This window comes from Macrobrachium nipponense, chromosome 23 (genome assembly GCF_015104395.2).
Source record: "Macrobrachium nipponense isolate FS-2020 chromosome 23, ASM1510439v2, whole genome shotgun sequence".
Lineage (NCBI taxonomy): Eukaryota > Metazoa > Arthropoda > Malacostraca > Decapoda > Palaemonidae > Macrobrachium > Macrobrachium nipponense.
The window spans coordinates 78,819,062-78,835,204 of NC_061090.1; the positions used below are offsets into that span (position 1 = coordinate 78,819,062).

General features: G+C 47.6%; 1 protein-coding gene across 2 annotated transcripts in view; it reads right to left on the reverse strand.

The window, feature by feature from the left end:
• LOC135201765 (uncharacterized) overlaps window positions 1–16,143 on the reverse strand; it is a 51,855-nt gene that overhangs the window by 28,998 nt on the left and 6,714 nt on the right. The gene's annotated exons all lie outside the window — the stretch shown is intronic.

Here is a 16,143-nt window from a genome sequence, read left to right on the forward strand (position 1 = left end):
GTTTGATGAAGGTACACACTGCAATTTGGATCAACATAGGGCTTCCGAACTAGTTCCTTCTACCCACAGGGATAAGGAGATGGAAGGAAGGCTAGAATTAGAAGAAATATCGGAAGATGAGGATAAACCTTCTAATGCGGCTGCGGATTATAAAGTGCTTTTTCGCTCCCTACTTGAGCTGTATGGAGAGGAGTTTAAACCAGCGGCTCCCCGTTTGTGAGAAAAAAGTCACAGAAGCAGTCGTCCTTCATCAAGATGAAGTTGTCGATTTCGGCTAAGAAGTCGATGGCTAGAATCGGAGACTGGTTGAAAGAAAAAAGACAGGCGGTGAAGACTACCTTTTCTTTTTCTCCGACGAAGCTGGCGTCTAAGGCGGGAATGTGGTACGAGACTGGAGAAGCTCTTGGCCTGGGAGTACCTGCCTCCTCCCAGGGGGACTTCTCCGGGATTGTTGACTCTTCCAGGAGACATGCTCTCAATTCTGCTAAAGTGATGTGGTCCATGACGGAGCTAGACTACCTCATTAAAGGGATATTTCGTTCTTTCGAGGTATTCAGCTTCTTGGACTGGGCCCTTGGCGCTCTAGCCAGGAAAGCAGAACCCATACAGGCCACAGGAATGGAGGATTTGACTAGTATTATGGCCTGTATGGACAAAGTGTTGAGGGATGGAGCGAACGAGATGGCTTCCCTGTTTACAGCGGGGATTTTGAAGAAGAGGGCGCTGTTGTGCTCCTTCGCGACCAAAGGGGTTATGATCGCTCAGAAGGCAGAACTTTACGCCCCTCTCTCGGAACACCTTTTTCCTCAATCTCTGGTCAGAGATATTACCCATTCCCTAACGCAGAAAGCCACTCAGGATCTTCTGACTGGCTCTGTAAGGAAGGGCCTACCGGGGACTCAGGCTTTGGCAAAAAAGGAGGAAAAGAAGGTCTTGCAGCCCTTTCGAGGTAGGGCTCCGACCAGGACAGACTTCAGAGGAAGAAGACAAGAGACAGGCGCAAGAACAAGCAGGAGATCGTTTAGATCCCGTGCTAGAAAGTGAGTCACAGGTCCTCCAGACAGCAGTAGGAGCAAGGCTGTCATACTTTTGGCAGGCCTGGAAGAAAAGGGGGGCGGACACCTGGTCTCTCTCAGTCATCAGGGAGGGTTACAAGATCCCTTTCTTGAAAAAGCCACCTCTTTCGAGAACACCAAGGGCCTTAGTGGCTCAATACTCGGACGCCACGAAACAAGCGGCTCTCCTAGATCTAGTAGACCAGATGCTGGGAAAGGGAGCCATAGAACCTGTACTGGAACTAGAATCCCCAGGCATTTACAATTGCCTGTTTCTAGTACCCAAGAATTCGGGGGATGGAGACCCGTGCTAGATGTCAGCGCACTGAACGTCTTTGTAGAGAAGACCAAATTTACTATGGAGATGACTCAGTCGGTGCTGGCAGCAGTCCGTCCAGGGGACTGGATGGTGTCTCTGGATTTACAAGACGCCTATTTTCATATCCCCTTCCACCCGAATTCAAGAAAATTTCTAAGATTCGTGATTCAGGACAGGTGTTTCCAGTTCAGAGCCCTATGTTTCGGCCTCAGCACAGCCCCTCAAGTCTTCACAAGGGTAATGTCGAACGTGGCTGCTTGGCTTCATCTAAGAAGGTTTCGGGATAAGAGTATCACTATACCTGGACGACTGGCTGATAAGATCTCGATCGAAGAGCAAGTGTCTGGAGGACTTGCACAAGACGTTTCTCATGACCCAAGAACTGGGTCTTATCATAAACAATAAACAAAGAGAAGTCCCAGATGGAACCGAGTCAGACTATTCTCTATTTGGGGATAGTTCTGGACTCAGCTCTTTTTCGGGCTTTTCCTTCTCAAGAGAGGCAGAACAAGTGCCTCGAAAAAGTGCAGCAATTCCTAGGGAGAGAGAAGTGCTTGGCAAGGGATTGGATGAGTTTGCTGGGCACCCTCTCCTCGCTCGAGCAGTTTGTCTCCCTGGGAAGGTTGCACTTCCTTTCAAGAGTCTGGGACAGGAAGAATCAGGAGGCCTCCTTTTCCTTTCCCATTCCAGCAGACGTCAAAAGACAGTTGAGTTGGTGGCTGGATCCCGCAAAATTGAGGGAAGGAATATCCCTATACAAGAAGAACCCAGACCTAGTGTTGTTCTCAGACGCTTCGGAGTCAGGTTGGGGAGCAACACTGGGGAACAAGGAAGCATCGGGCTCTTGGGAAGTGCAGCAGAAAGGATGGCACGTCAACAAGAAAGAATTGATGGCCATTCTATTAGGTTTAAAAGCCTTCAAAGAAGTGGTCTCGGGGAAGGTAGTAGAGGTCAACTCGGACAACACCACAGCCCTGGCGTACATAAGAAAGCAAGGAGGAACTCATTCTCTGTCCCTATACGAAGCAGCAAGGGAACTCCTTCTATGGACGAAGGAGAATGGAATAAATCTGTTAACGAGATTTGTACAGGGACAGAAGAATGTGAGGGCAGACATGCTCAGCAGAAAAGGGCAAGTTCTTCCAACAGAGTGGACCCTCGATTGTCAAGTTTGCCAGGAACTGTGGAAGTTATGGGGGAGGCCATCGATAGATCTCTTCGCCTCCAACAAGAACAAGAGAATCCCCAACTACTGCTCCTTGGTTCCGGACAAGGAAGCAATAGCAGTGGACGCCTTCTTGATGGACTGGACAGGGATAGACACTTATGCGTTTCCCCCGTTCAAGATCATCAATCTGGTCATCAAGAAATTCGCCCTTCTTGAGACAGGAAGAATGACCCTGATAGCTCCTTTCTGGCCAGCAAGAGAGTGGTTCACAGAGGTAGTGGAGATGCTAGTGGACTTTCCAAGAAGCCTTCCTCCAAGTCCAAAGCTTCTCAGACAGCCCCACTTCGAGAGGTATCATCAAAACCCCCTTGCTCTACAACTGACTGCATTCAGATTATCGAGAAGCTTGTCAGAGCGAGAGGCTTTTCTGCGCAAGCTGCAAGAGCAATCGCAAGAGCGAGGAGGGTATCTTCTCAGAGAGTCTACCAATCGAAGTGGGAGGTTTTTAGATCTTGGTGTAAGCGAAACAAAGTGTCCTCAACCACTACCTCTGTGAGCCAGATTGCTGATTTTCTGCTGTTCCTCAGACAAGAATCTAAGCTGGCCGTATCCACTATAAAAGGATACAGAAGCATACTTTCAGCAGTCTTTAGGCATAGAGGCATGGAGTTATCTCAAAATACGGACTTGAAGGATCTCTTGAAGTCGTTTGAAACGACTAAGCACACAATTTGGATGTGGTTTTGAAATTCTTATGTGGCAGGAAGTTTGAACCCATCTCGCAAGCGACCCTTAGAGATTTGACTAAGAAAATGATATTGTTATGTTACAATAAAGTTTCATACATACTTACCTGGCAGATATATACATAGCTAAGACTCCGTCGTCCCCGACAGAAATTCAAATTTCGCGCCACTCGCTACAGGTAGGTCAGGTGATCTACCGGCCTGCCCTGGGCGGCAGGACTAGGAACCATCCCCGTTTTCTATCATATTTTCTCTCTTCCACCTGTCTCCTGCGGGGAGGCTGGGTGGGCCTTTAATTGTATATATCTGCCAGGTAAGTATGTATGAAACTTTATTGTAACAAAACAATATCATTTTCATACAATCAACTTACCTGTCAGATATATACATAGCTGATTGGCACCCTTCGGTGGAGGGTAAGAGACAGCTACTATATGGAATAGACAGGTAAACAACATATGTTGTAGGTATAAATAAAACCTTGGTTCCTACCTGATAGGTGGTAGACTTCGTGGGTGTTTGCCCAGTAGTCTGCATCACCTCAAGAAACTTTAGCGAGATATATGATCTATGGCCAAGAGTTCTTGTGGGTCTGCCGATGGGGTCTTATCCGCTTACTCGGCAGAGCCTGAAAGGACTTTGTCAATGGGTGCTGATCCACTTATATGACAATACACCTTATGAAGGAGCACACAACCAATCCCGACCACCTGATCCTAACCATATGTTAGAACTAAGGATTGTTCCGAGTTATCCCCGAACTCTTCACAACAACCGTAACTCAAAAACCACTACGCACACATACATAATTTTCTAAAAAAAAAAATTATACTCATCTAATTAGATATGACAAGATTCTCTTACTGAACAACATAGACGGCCGCCCGTGCTAAACCAAGTCCTCCATTGTTCGAAAGAGCTCCAGACCATATCTAAAAAGAAGAAAAGTATATACTTTTAAGGATTGGTGTCGGCTCCCGTACCCAGAATCGTATCCGCCGATACGAAAGGACCTAGAGAAAAACACTTCTCATATGTCACACGAACGTCTTTCAAGTAATGAGATGCAAATATTGAGTTGCATCTCCAAAATGTCGTATCTATGATGTTTTTAAGCGACATATTCTTATGAAACGAGAGAGACGTCGCTACTGCTCTCACTTCATGAGCTTTAACTTTCAACAGTTGCAACTGTTCGTCAGAACAGACCTTATGCGTGTCTGTAATGACGTTCCTCACAAAGAATGCCAGAGCATTCTTGGACATCAGTCTTGTGGGGTCTTTTACCGCGCACCAAAGACCTTGTCTAGAGCCTCCCATCTGATGCTTTCTCTGAATGTAGAACTTTAGAGCTCTTTCTGCTTCTCTTCCTACGAGACTCGATATGCCTTTGACTTGGAATGACTTAGGCCAGGGATTCGAGGGATTCTCATTCTTAGCTAAAACAGGGTCTTAAACGAGCAAATAGCTGAGTCTCCCTTGAAACCTACTTTATCCTGCAGAGCATGTAATTCACTAACTCTCTTTGCCGTAGCTAAAGATAATAGGAATAGGCATTTTCTGGTGATGTCTCGAAACGAAGCCAGATGAGGAGGTTCGAACCTTTCGGATGAAAGAAACTTGAGAACCACGTCTAGGTTCCAGTTCGGAGGGACCGGTTCCTTCGACTTTGAAGTCTCAAAGGACCTTATGAGATCGTGGAGATCTTTATTATCTGCCAGATCTAATCCTCTATTCCTGAAGACTGCCGAGAGCATACTTCTGTATCCCTTTATTGTGGATACAGCTAGATGAGATTGCTCTCTCAGGAATAGAAGGAAATCAGCAAATTTCCGCTATAGAGGTAGTGGAGGAGGACAACTTCTTAGTTCTACACCACCTTCTAAAAACCTCCCACTTCGAACTGATATACTTTCGTATGGAGGTTCTGCGTGCTCTCGCGATCGCGCTTGCAACTTCGCGAGAAACCCTCTCGCTCTGACGAGTCTTTCGATAGTCGAAAGGCAGTCAGAGCGAGAGCGGGGAGGTTTTGATGATACCTCTTGAAGTGTGGCTGTCTGAGAAGATCCATCCTTCTTGGTAGGGATCTGGGAAAGTCTACGATCCACTCTACCACCTCCGAGAACAATCTTGGGCCGGCCAAAAGGGGGCTATCAATGTCATCCTCGTCTCCTTTGACGCCACGAACTTTTTCAGTACTAGTCCCAGGATTTTGAAAGGAGGAAAAGCATAGACGTCTACGCGAGACCAATCTAGCAGGAAGGCGTTCCTACCATAAGAGCTCTTGGGTCTTCCACGACCGAGCAAAAGACTGCCAGCCTTTTGGAGATGAATGTGGCGAAGAGATCCACATGAGGGGTCCCCACAGCAACCAGAGATCTTGACACACCTCCTCGTGTAGGGTCCACTCTGTATGAAGGAGCTGGTTTCCTCCTGCTGAGTCTGTCCGCCCTCACATTCTTACTCCCTGAACGAACCTTGTCAGAAGGGAGATGTTCCTGTGAGACGTCCAAAGCAAAAGGTCTCTCGTCAGCTCGTAAAGGAATGAGGAGTGAGTCCCTCCTTGTTTTCGAATGTATGCAAGTGCGGTGGTGTTGTCCACGTTTACTTGCACTACTCTGTTCGACACCAGAGGTTCTAGACTCTTCAAAGCCAGATGCAACGGCGAAGAGCTCTTTGCAGTTTATGTGCCAAGACACCTGCGCTGGTTCCCAGGTGCCTGACACCTCCTTCGAGCCTAATGTTGCTCCCCACCCTTTCTCCGACGCGTCGGAGTACAACACTAGGTCTTGGTTCTGGGTTTTAGAGATCCCTTTGTTCTCTTTCAGAGGGGGCAACCACCATTCCAGGTGCGGTCTTATCTCCACTGGAATGGGAAAGGCGTCCGAAAGTTGTCCAGTTTTCCAACTCCAAGACTTCTTGAGGAAGAATTGAAGCGGACGTAAATGAAGTCTTCCTAGCGGGGGGAAGAACTGTGTTCGAGCGAGGAAAGGGTCCCTAGAAGGCTAACCATTCCCTCGCCGACGTCTGTTCCTTCCTTAAGAAGAGAGAGACTATCTGCAAACCTTTTGCGATTCTCTCTTGCGAAGGAAATACTCGAAAACCCCGAGAATCCATCTGAATCCCCAGATAGACTAAGTTCTGTCTGGGGGTCAGCTGCGACTTCTTGAGGTTCACGAGCAATCCCAACGCTTTGATAGATCTAAAGTTAACGTCAGGTCCTCCAAGCACTGTCTCTCTGATCTGGCCCTGATGAGCCAGTCGTCCAGATACGAGAGATATTTACTCCTTTGAGGTGAAGAAACCTCGCCACATTTTTCATCAGGCTTGTGAAGACCTGAGGAGCTGTGGACAGGCCGAAACACAAGGCTCTGAACTGAAAGATCCTTCCCCCGTCATGAAACGGAGGTACTTCTTCGATGAAGGGTGGATCGGGACGTGAAAATAGGCGTCCTGGAGATCTAGAGACACCATCCAATCTCCTTGTCGCAATGACGCAAGGACTGAGGCAGAAGTCTCCATCGAGAACTTCTCCTCTCCGAACAAATTTGTCAGAGAGCTGGACGTTCTAGTACTGGGTCTCCAGCTCCCGAGGCCTTCGCAACCAGAAAAAGGCGATTGTAAAACCCCGGGGAGTTTTGATCCAGTACTAGTTCTATCGCTCTCTTGTTCCCACATTTGTTCCACCATCGATCGAAGAGTATCCCTCAGCACAGGATCCTTGTACTTAGCTGTTAGTTCCCGTGGTGTTGACGTTTAGGGGAGGAGTGTTCAGGAAAGGGATACGATATCCCTTCCTTATTACAGACAACGATGACGCGTCTGCATTATAAGTGTCCAGGCCTCCACAAATCCCAGGAGCCTTGGCACCTACTGGTGCTTGGAGGAGAGAAGCATCACTTTCCCTTTTTAAAGGGACGAAAGGCAGACCTACCCTGCTTTTCTCAGGAGCCTTCCTTCTTGCGGGAGGTCTGGAGGTAGGGCCACCTCGAAAGGGCTGACCCGATGTACTCGGTCCTTTCTTGTCAGGTGTAGAAGCATGCTTCCTTCTTCCTTGCTGACTGCGTCCAGAAGGTCCCTGAGTCGCCTTCTCAAGTTAATGAACGAGAAATGTCCTTCACCAACTGAGAAGGAACAAAAGTCAGACAAAGGCGAATACAGCAGCGCTGCCCTCTGAGCTTGGGAGACTGCCTTGGTTAAAAAGGCACTATATACCGTCCTCTTTTTTAGAAGACCTGCTCCAAACAAAGAGGAGATCTCGAACGAGCCATCCTGAACCGCTTTGTCTATACAAGACAAAATGCACAAAAGGACTTCTGGTTCGAGTCCTTCAGAATCATGGGCTTTCTTGGACATCACCCCAAGGGACCAATCTAAGAAGTTGAAAACTTCCAATACATGAAAGAGTCCCTTGAGGAGATGGTCCAGTTCAGAAATGCCCCAAGTAATATGTGCCGAGTTCAGACCTTGTCTACGTGAAGCGTCAACTAAGGTCGAAAAGTCTGCTTCTGACGTAGACGGAAGAGCAATACCCATATTCTCTCCCGTCTGATACCAAATGCCTCTTTTTACCAGCTAGTCTCGCTGGAGGCATGCAGAAGACCGTTCTGACTAACTCCTTCTTAGACTTCATCCAAGAGTCTAAGGACTGAAGAGCCCTCTTCATCGAAATGGCGGGCTTCATTTTGAGAAAAGACGAAGATTTCTTCGTCTTAGCACTCGAAAAAAAGAGAGCGCGGAGAAGGAGGAGCGGCAGGAGTCAAGTCGTCTCCATACTCCTCTAGAAGCAAGGCAGTCAAAACTTTATAGTTTCACAAGTCCTTCCTCTTCCTTGATACTCTTGCCTCCGAGTCTACTTCTAACTCGGGATCTAATTGAGTCTCCGCTGCCAACTCTGTACGTTCCTTCCTCTGGGGAGACAAACTCCTAATAGGAGAGGGGCTAAGGGGAATGATATTCCTTCCTCTTCCCCACTTTAATAGTCCTGGAAGGCGCAAAAGCTCAGGCTTCTCTCCATAAATGGATGACGCTTCCCGCTTGGATGACGCTTCTCGTCCGCCAAGCGTCCTGGCTGACGCCTCCCGCTTACGTGGCTGCTGACGTCCGGTTATGACGCCTCGCGCCTGGAAGACGCGTCCGCTCTCAAAAGGCGTCCTAACTGGCGCCAAAATACTGGTTGGAGCCTCGCGTCTACAATCAGCGTTTCAAACGACGCTTCATGCCTAAAAGACGTCTCACATCTCTCTGGCGTTACGTGTCTTCCGTAAGCTCCCGATCTCGCTCTCAAACCCGAAGCTTCTGCGATATGTTTAGAAGCTTCACGTTTGCATGACGCCTCTCGCTTCGCAGAGAGGACGAGACTTCTTGATTGGAAGCGCAACGTCCTTCCTACGAGGCGCTAACACTCCCACCAAAGAGGCCAGTTGTCTTGTACTGCCATGATAATCTTCCTTGAAGCTTCTCCCACGTCAACTGCATGACGCCTTTCGTCATCAATCGGGGGAGAAGAGGAAAGTAAAGGGTTCTTCTGCGTCCTCGTCGGTGACGCTGACGCCATCTTCGCCTTCTTAATAGACGAGGGGAGCGTCATCTGAGAAACGCTCTGGCTCGAATCAAATTCGGGTTTCTTTCAAATGCCGTTTCAGAGGCCCTCGATAAATCCGACTCCTTCCACCCTGTTTAGGTGAGGGAGAGGGAGAGGATGAGAAACACTCACGAAGGACGCTTTTTTCTAAAGCGCCCTTGAGCAGCCTGCCACGAAACAGAGCTTGCTGAAGGGAACCGTCTGACCGGTTGGGGGGATTCCCCACAACCTCCTTAAGGCTTTCGACTTTCCTTCTCCTCTGGGCATGGGAGCTTGGAAGAGGTCTAGGCCTGGGAGCGTCGCAGGGACGATCAAACGCCCCTCCACAACACTGGGAGAACTCACTTCACTGTAATGCTTACTTTCACTAGCCTTACCTTGTAAGTCCGCCATTTTGGACTTCATGTCTCGAATAGTAGCTTTCAGATCGGCGATTTCCGAGGCCGATTCCGAAAGTAAACCTTGTGAATTAGACACATAGGGAGAATCTAAATCATTAGGATTAGAAAAAGTATCAATAAAAGGCTCAATAGGCCTTGAACTCACACCTTTCAGACGTCTAACCCTATCCCTCTCTAACTTCTTCAAATAAGAAGTTAAAGTCTTCCATTCTTCTGCATTTAATCCCTCGCATTCATGACAAGTATTAGTAGCAGAACACTGAAACCCCCTACATTTACGACATACAGTGTGAGGATCAACCGAAGCTTTCGGTATCCTCACCCTGCAGCCTACATTCACACACATTCTCACACTCACATTTGAATCAGACATACTGAGAAAATTCCAAAAAGCAAGTCCAAAAACAGTCCACAATAGCGAATGCCAAAAACACGATCCAGATACGTCACCAAAAAGCCGATAAACGATGATCAAAGGATGAAATAAGATTCTAAGTCAGGAGGTAATAGCAACAATGTTGATACCACCGGCGACAGAGAAAATATGATAGAAAACGGGGATGGTTCCTAGTCCTGCCGCCCAGGGCAGGCCGGTAGATCACCTGACCTACCTGTAAGCGAGTGGCGGCCGAAAATTTGAACTTTACTGTCGGGGACGACAGAGTCTTAGCTATGTATATATCTGACAGGTAAGTTGATTGTATGAAAACGTTATTTCTGATGGCTCTCACCACAGCAAAAAGGGTCAGCGAGATTCAAGCGATGGAGAAGCAGGTAGGCTTCAGTCAAGATGGAGCAGTTTGTTCTTTAAGGCTCGACTTCCTCGCTAAGAATGAGAACCCATCCAAACCCTGGCCGAGGACGTTTGAGGTTCCTAACCTCACAAACTTTGTGGGTCAAGAGGAGGAGAGACTCCTCTGCCCAGTTAGAGCTCTCAGGGCATATTTGTCACGAACCAAAAATTTAAAAGGATCATCCAGTGCATTATGGTGTTCCGTTAAGGATCCTCAAAGGCCCCTCTCGAAGAATGCATTGTCATTCTTCTTGAGGGAGACAATTAGAGAAGCTCATCTCTTATGTTCTCTTATGTGAGGAGGAGAACTTCAGTCTCTTAAAAGTGAAGGCCCACGAAGTAAGGGCGATTTCAACGTCATTGGCATATCAGAAGAATATGTCAGTTAGACAAATTATGGACTCGACGTTTTGGAGGAGCAACTCTGTTTTCGCTTCTCATTACCTCAGAGAGGTAAGAGTAGATTACGAGAAGTGTTACTCTTTGGGCCCATACGTAGCTACGTCTTCGTTATTGGGCGAAGGAGTTACTACCTCCCCTCAACCTTAACTTTTAGTATGATAGACCTTTTATTTGAGGTTTGTGTTTTTTATGGTTGTCTGAGGAGTGGTCTGGTTGAGATGGCGCACCTCAGTCTAGCAGATAGATAAAATATCTAGTCTGCAAGGTTAGGTGGTTAGGTTGAGTAAGGTTGCAGTTAATTAAAAAGGGGAATAGGTAGTGCAGAAGTCTAGTCACGTTGTTGGTCTCGCCCCGTTTGACAGACTCTATTGAGTGGTTTCAGCATAGCAGGTCTCATCCTGGCTGGCGCTCGTAAGGGAAAGCGACTCAAGAGGCAGGAACTTTTGAAGTCAGCTACCTTAGCAGGTAAGGAATCAAGGTTTTTACCTACAACTTTTAGTTGTTTCCCAACGATGTTGGCTGCCTTTCACTCACCTCCAAATGTGTGAATCAGCTATATATATATAACTGCCAGGTAAGTTCTATTCATAAAAATGAAGTATTTATGATAAAAATGATATTGTTATTTTACAATAAAGTTTTGTACATACTTACCTGGCAGACATATACTTAGCTTACGTCTCTGACGTCACGACAGAATTCAAAACTCGCGGCTATCGCGACAGGTAGGTCAGGTGATCTACCTACCCGCCGCTGGGAGGCGGGTGTAAGAACCATCATACCTTTCTTGCCAGATTTTTTCTCTCTTATACCTGTCTCCTGAGGGGAGGCTGGGCGGGCCATCAATCGTATATGTCTGCCAGGTAAGTATGTACAAAACTTTATTGTAAAATAACAATATCATTTTTGTACATGAACTTTCCTGTCAGACATATACTTAGCTGATTGACACCCTTGGTGGGTACAAGACAGAAAATAAAACAAAGAAAAAGGTAAACAACACCTGTTGTAGGATAAAAATAACACCTTGGTTCTGACCTGTTTAGGCTGAAGACTTCATAGATACTGTCTATTAGTCTGCATAGCCATAAGAGCTACAGCGAGGGCGTGACCTACAGCTGAAAAGATCTTTGGGTCTACTAAACGGGCTTGATATCCGCTTACTTAGTAGAATCCAAGTCGGATCATGTCAATGGGGGTTCGCCCTCTTCTATGACAGAACCTGTCCACTACCAACGCAGGGAGCTTCAAACCAAATCCGATCACCTAACCAAACTAACGTTATTAGCATTACGAAACGAAAAACGATGCCTACCTGCATCATTTTCATACAACCATATGAACTCAATTACCAAAAAAAACAAGGGAAAAAACTACTAAGGATATGTCCAGCTCCCTGCCCCAGCACCGAATCCGCCGATACGTACGGGCCTAACGCGAAGCACTCGTCATACGTATAACTGACGTCTTTTAGGTAGTGGTTGGCGAATACTGAATTACATCTCCAGAATGTAGTTTTCATCAGATTCTGAAGAGACATATTCTTCTTAAAGGCCAAGGAAGTGGCAATTGCTCTTACTTCATGAGCCTTGACTTTAGGATTTGCTTGAAATGTTCCTCATTACAAGCTTTATGTGCTTCTTTCACAACACTTCTAATGAGAAAGACAGCGCATTTTTCGACAATGGTCTGCTGGGGTCCTTTACAGAGCACCATAGTCTATCCTCAATGCCCTTAAGGGTTTTCTTCTTCTGAGGTAGTATTTTAAACTCCTAACAGGGCAAAGAGTTCTTTCAGGTTCTTCCCCTACTATGGCAGATAAACCACGAACCTCAAAGTTCCTTGGCCACGGATTTGAGGGGTTCTCATTTTTTGCCAAAAACGAAGGAAGGAAGGAACAAACCACGGAATCTCCTTTGAAACCTACCCTTCCTTCTAGGGCATGAATCTCACTAACCCTTTTAGCTGATGCTAAAGCCATGAGAAAGAGAGCTTTCCTCGTGAGATCTTTGAAGGAGGCTAAATGTGGTGGTTCAAACCTAGCGGACCTCAGGAAACGAAGAACCACATCCAGATTCCAACTTGGAACTTCGCTCGAGGTTTTCTTGGAAGATTCAAAAGATCTTAAGAGATCATGAGATCTTTGTTATTCGAAAGATCTAAATTCCTATGTCTGAATACCGCAGCCAGCATGCTTCGGTATCCTTTGATAGTAGATACTGCCAAACCGCATTTTTCTCTGAGGAAAAACTAGGAAATCTGCTATCTGAGTCACAGAGGTACTGGAAGAGGAAAACTTCTGGTTCCTGCACCAACGGCGAAAGACGTCCCACTTCGACTGGTAGACTTTAAGGGTCGAAGGTCTTCTAGCTGAGGCGATAGCCTTAGCAGCTTTTGTCGAAAACCCCTTCGCTCTGACAAGACTTTTGACAGTCGAAAGCCAGTCAGATTGAGAGCGGGGAGGTTTCTGTGATACCTGTCGAAGTGGGGTTGTTTGAGCAAATCTTGTCTTTGTGGAAGTGCTCTTGGAAAGTCCACCAACCATTCCAGTACCTCTGTGAACCAATCTTGGGCGGGCCAGAACGGAGCTACTAGCGTCATTCTTGTCCTCAATCCGAGATAGCAAATTTCTTGAGGGTTTGTCCTAGTACTTTGAAGGGGGGAAAGGCGTAGACGTCTAAGCCCTGTCCAATCTAGGAGAAACGCATCCACTGATACTGCTCCTGGGTCTCGAGATCGGGGGAGGCAGTAAAGTTCGATTCTTGCGTTCTTTGCTGTTGCAAAGAGATCGATGTGAGGTCTGCCCCATCTTCTCCACAGGTCTTGGCATACTTCTGAGTGGAGGGTCCCACTCGGAAGGCAGGAGTTGATTCTTCCTGCTCAGGAGATCGGCCCTGACGTTCCTTTCTCCCTGTACGAATCTGGTGAGAAGACTGATCTTCCTTGTTTGAGACCACAGCAGAAGATCCCTTGCTGTTTCGTACAGGGAGAAGGAGTGCGTCCCCCCCTGTTTTTTGATGTACGCCAAGGCTGTTGTGTTTGTCCGAATTGACCTGCACTACTGCATTTCGGACGTGGGGTTCGAAGGCTTTCAATGCCATCCAGACTGCCATCAACTCTTTCTTGTTGATGTGCCAGGACACCTGATCCCCCTTCCAGGTGCCTGACACTTCTCTTGTTGTCCCGAGCGTCGCCCCCCAACCTGCCTCCGATGCGTCGGAAAACAACACATGGCTGGGGTTCGGCAAGTAGAGAGACATTCCTTCCACAAATCGAAGTGGGTTGTTCCACCACCGAAGGTCTCTCTTGATTTCCCTTGAGATCTTGAGGGAGAACTCCAGATCTTAGGGAGAGACGCCTCCAGTTCTTGGTATAGGAAGAACTGTAGAGGCCTGAGATGCAACCTTCCTAGAGAAACGAATTGCTCCAGCGAGGAGAGTGTCCCAGCAGACTCATCCACTCCCTCGCTGTGCATGCATCTTTCTCTAGGAAGGTCGTTATTTTCTCGTAGCAACGAGCTATCCTCTCTGGCGACGGAAAAGCCCGAAAAGCCAGAGAAGCTATCCGAATCCCCAGATAGATCCTCTCTTGACTGGGGATTAATTGAGACTTCTGGAAGTTCACCAGAAGTCCCAGCGAACTTGCCAATGTAAGGGTCTTTTGAAGGTCCTCCAGACATCTTTCTTGAGACTCTGCTCTGATTAGCCAGTCGTCGAGATAAAGCGACACCCGCACCGGCTCCAAATGTAGCCACTGCGCCACGTTTTTCATTAACCCCGTGAAAACTGGGGTGCAGTTGATAGGCCGAAGCACAAGGCCTTGAATTGGAAGATGTTTTCCTCCCATCATGAATCGTAGATACTTCCGTGAAGAAGGATGGATCGGCACATGAAAGTAAGCGTCCTGAAGGTCTAGAGACACCATCCAGTCCCCTGGGACGAAGAGCCGCTAACACTGAGGAAGTTGTCTCCATGGCGAACTTCCTCTTTTCCACAAAGACGTTCAGGGCGCTTACATCCAACACCGGTCTCCATCCTCCTGAGTTCTTCGGAACTAGGAAAAGTCTGTTGTAAAAGCCCGCAGAGCGGGGATCTTTCACTAGTTCTATAGCCTCCTTCTCTAGCATGAGATCTACTGCTAGATAAAGGGCTTGATTCATGATGGGGTCCCTTGTACTTGGCTACCAACTCCCTCGGAGTTGTCGTCAATGGTGGTCTTGACGAGAAGGGAATGAGGTATCCTTTGCTGACAATCGATAGGGACCAATTGTTCTGCCCCTTTGTGGGCCCAGACGTCGGCAAATTTCAGTAGTCGTGGCACCCACTGATGTCTGGAGTCCTTGACCGCTATTTCTTCCCTCTGACTGACTTAGAGAAGGTTTTACCTCTCTTAAAAGGTCTAGTCCCTCTGGTTGCAGAACCTCTGACAGCGGGTCCTCCTCGAAAGGGCTCCTGTCTCAGAGGAGTCTCTTTCTTGGTCTTGGGTTGGAAGACAGAGCGAGGTTTCCTGGCCGCCTGGGCTAACATGTCCTGAGTAGCCTTAGCTGAAAGGGCACTCGAGACATCTTGGATAATTTTCTTGGGGAACAGAAGCGGAGATAGTTGAGCATACAAGAGCGAGGCCCTTTGCGCATGAGACACTGCCTTCGTGAGAAACGAACAGTAGACCGACCGTTTCTTAAGCACTCCAGCTCCAAACAGTGAGGAGACTTCACTCGATCCGTCTCTCACTGCTTTATCCATGCAAGTGAGTACACAGTTAAGATCTTCAGGAGACAGAGCATTGGGGTCTTGGCTTATTAGCCAGAACACCTAAAGACCAATCAAGGAAGTGAAAACTTCCAGGACTCGGAAACATTCCCTTCAGTAAGTGGTCAAGTTCGTTCATTCCCCACGTAGTCTTGGCGGACAAGAGGCGGAACGACGAGCAGAATCCACTAATGAAGAGAAGTCCGAGTCCGCAGACGAAGGGAGAGCGAGGCCTAAAGGTTCTCCCGATTCGTACCAGAATCCCAATTCTGCCGGTCAGTTTTAGACGGAGGGAAAGAAAAAACCGTCTTCCCTTTCTCTTCCTTAGAAGGAGCCATTCCCCAAAACCTCTCAGCGCCTTCTTCATGGAAAACGTAGGTTTCATCCTTACACAAGACGAAACCTTCGACGTCTTCGAAGTGGAGAATAACGAAAGAGGAGAAGGGGGAGCCACAGAGAAAGGATATCTCCAAACTCTTGCAGGAGTAACTCTGTTAGTTTCTTATAGGAGGAAACTGAGGCGTCTTTTGGTCCTTCTTCTTCTGAGGGGTCCCTGTTCCTCCTGAGCTGAAGAGCCCTCCTGATCCTTAGAGGCGCGACTATTCTTAAAGTAGTCTCTAGAGGAAGTTAGACGTATACGTCTTGGAGACAATGCTTCAGGCAAGTGTCTACTTGCAACATCCTTCTTGTCTGGAGGAGTGCGTTTCCCAGATTCTTGAAGCCTAATAGGAGTCAGGCGGCAGTCAGGTGCAGAGCGCCTGTTTGAAGGGAAGAACTTCTATCAGGCTCTTGGCGCCTATCCAAAGGAGAGCGGCTACCGCAGGCGAACGGCGCCTGCCATACGAAAAGCGCCTACCAGGCTCTTGGCGCCTGAACCGAGGCGAGAGAATCTCTGGCGACGAGCGCCTACTAGGTGAGCGCCTACCA